Source organism: Amphimedon queenslandica, unplaced genomic scaffold (assembly GCF_000090795.2).
Source record: "Amphimedon queenslandica unplaced genomic scaffold, v1.1 AMPQUscaffold_13176, whole genome shotgun sequence".
NCBI lineage: Eukaryota > Metazoa > Porifera > Demospongiae > Haplosclerida > Niphatidae > Amphimedon > Amphimedon queenslandica.
Window position 1 is genome coordinate 37,334 of NW_003546588.1, and position 3,190 is coordinate 40,523.

Below are 3,190 nucleotides of genomic sequence, written 5' to 3' on the forward strand. Positions count from 1 at the left end.
CTGTCCTCTGCTGAGGATGACCTTGCTCTAACTAGGTTGAATGCTGTTTCAGCCCCTGAATCTGGAGAATGGTTGCAGGCTCTTCCAATTTCCTCCCTTGGGCTACGGTTGGATGACAGACAGGTGCAGCTTTGCACCTTTGTTTGTGTCCCACATAGCTGTAGGCTGTGTGGTGCATCTGTTGATAGTCTGGACTTGTGAGGGAACCATTGATTCCATTGTCATGCAGTAGTCAATGAGGTCCTTCATAGGGCACTGTCATCTGCTGGCATTCCATCTACACTGGAGCCATCTGGTCTTTCCCATTCAGATGGTAAACGGCCAGATGGTACGACCCTGGTGCCTTGAGAAAGAGGTAAGCCATTGGTATGGGACGCAACTGTCCCAGACTCCTTGGCTACCTCTTACTGGTCGCAAGCCATCACTGCTACTGGAGCTGTGGCTGCTTTGGCAGAGTCACACAAGGTGACTATATATTTAAATTTGGCCACCACTCATATTTTCAGTCCTCATGCCATTGAGTCATTGGGAACATTGGGTCCTCGGTCTCGCCAGCTAGTACACCATCTGGGCCGCAGAATTCGCTACTATACTTGAGAGGACAACAGTACCAGCTACTTGCTCCAGTGTCTTTCGGTTGCTGTTCAGACGGGGAATGCTAGCCTCATTAGGGACACTTTGCCACTGGGACTTTCTTTTAATTAGTTATTATTATTATTATTATTATTATTATTATTATTATTATTATTATTATTGTTATTATTATAGTTATTATTATTATTAGTAAAAGGAAATCATTCAAATTGCTTTAAATGAATGGGAAATACAAGCATTGCTGAAAGAACGACTAACTTCCCAAAAAATTTCTTATAAACCAAACTTATAACAAGTTTGGGTATACATGTTATCTGCAGTTGCCAACAACGTTCTCAAGGCATTATCCTTTACAGACGTGGCGTTGATCCTCTACTTACTCTCTCAAATACTTTATCACACTCTGGAAAGCGCAGTTGCTGTATTCTTGATGTCTGGAAATAAAGGCAACACAAAAAAAGATGAGTGCATAAAACAAGTGTCAAATGAGGTTAGCACTCTAATACATGTAGATTGCAACAGGTTCATACAACAAGATGCAAATACACCATTTGATATTGCATCTTTTGATCCTGACTTATTTGTTACTGAAATGTATCCTAAGCTATGGAATTTCATTATTAATATTACTAAAGGGAAATGTAACACTTCCATTACACACAACAAAAAGTTGTCACATATTTACAGCTTATGTGTGTTAATGTTTTGTAGAAATAGAAATTGTTCCATGACCTTACACATCACTCAACAGATGTAATAGACTCTCTCAGTGAATTGGTTTGTATACTAAACAATATTAGAGCTGTTGCATCAATAGATAGTCACAAATGCTATGTGCAACATCAAACTGAGAGACATTTAGAGAAAGGTCTAGCATCTTGCCTACAGAAAAACACATTATAGTAGTTACAGTGGACAATATTGATTACTTGCAAAGTTCTACTTTAGTTAATTGCGAAGATCAAAGCCATAGTTGGCACGGTACTACCATACAAGCAGTACAACCTCTTGTGTCCAATACATCTCATTGAAAACGAAAAATCCATCTTATACCTTCTCCTATAAAAAATATTTGTAGTACCCAGTACAAAAAGTACAAGAGGAGAAGTAGATCACTCTCAGAAGCACAATCCTTTAAACAATTTTCTGTAACTACTCCAACAGCACTATTCACAGAACCAAAACATTACCATCAGCAGCTTTGTGAAAATCAAAATTTTTCTTAAAAAATGCATCCCTTTCTCATTTCCAACCTACAGACAATCACATGGATGCAATTTACACATAACAAAAGCTATGGTTCTCATATATAGGCATAAAAAATGCTATGACAACTACAATTATTCAGATGGCAACAAATTACTTTCACTGCCATCACTTTTGAAACAAGAAATATTGAGTGTACAAGTTCACTGTACAAATACATGAATGTCTTAGATAAAAATGCTGATAACAGAGATACAATAGATGTATTATCTTTCTTATATGAAGAATTTAAAGTTAAGAATGCAGTTGAGCATTTAGTTGAAGCAGGAGACACAAAAATTTTTAGCCATTTACAAGCCATTAACCCTTTCACGGTTGGGTTAAAAATAGTTCAATCATCCCTTGGTCAGATGTTTCATTCAATGAAATAGCTGCAAGTGTAGTACCTATTATCAGAACAGTACAATTAGACATGTTAAGTTTATTTTAAAATGGGAAAAAGGGACATTTGAGGTGCCTGTTCTAATGCTAAACTTTTTAGTATAAGTTTACTTTTTGTCAGAAAGCAGAAAAGTCTTTTAAAATTTCTGTTATAAACACAAATAGACAAAAGGATTTGTAATTGTGGTAATACATAGTAGTGCATGTCTGTACACAATGTCTTGCAAATGATTTGTAGCTTTCCATTCTTCAGAAGTCAAGACACAAGGCTAAAGAAAGAGACTACTAGAAAAGCCTCAAGACCACACCCACCGACTAAAGTGCAAAAGAAAGGCTTGAAAACACAAACTTACCATTTTGACTTCATAAATGTCTTCTGTAAGTTCTACTTCAGTTATCCTATAATTTTTAAGCTTGTTCTCCAAGAAGCAAGCTAGATATGGGAGAAAACGTGGCCCTCCTATGAGTAGCTTTGAGACCACGCCCACTTCATTTCTCCATTGGTTTGTACAGCGAAAGTAAGGTAGAACAGTTTTTTCTGGGCACTTCATAAACCTTGCAGCTACTTGTAATAGCTTTTGGACTCCTCATACATCATGGAGGAAAGATGTGCTGGCTATTCTTTGAGTGCATCAAGTGTGCGTGAGATAGCAGGCCTTTTTTGCCGTCATAAATGACAACGATCGATTCTTCGTATGTAACACAGCAAAACAAGTAGCTACCAGCTTAAAACTTGGAACTAAAGAAAGAAAAAGTTTGATATAGCCTACAAAACCTTAGCGATTTGATGTATCTGCAATATCTGAGTATATAAGAGATATAATGGAATAGGAAATTGTCAGACTCTACCCTGATATATTCAAAAGGTCACAAATTAAAAATGTAGTATAAGGACGAACTTGTTGGTGAGGTATGACGATAGCTATAAAGAATTTAGTAGTTCATTTTT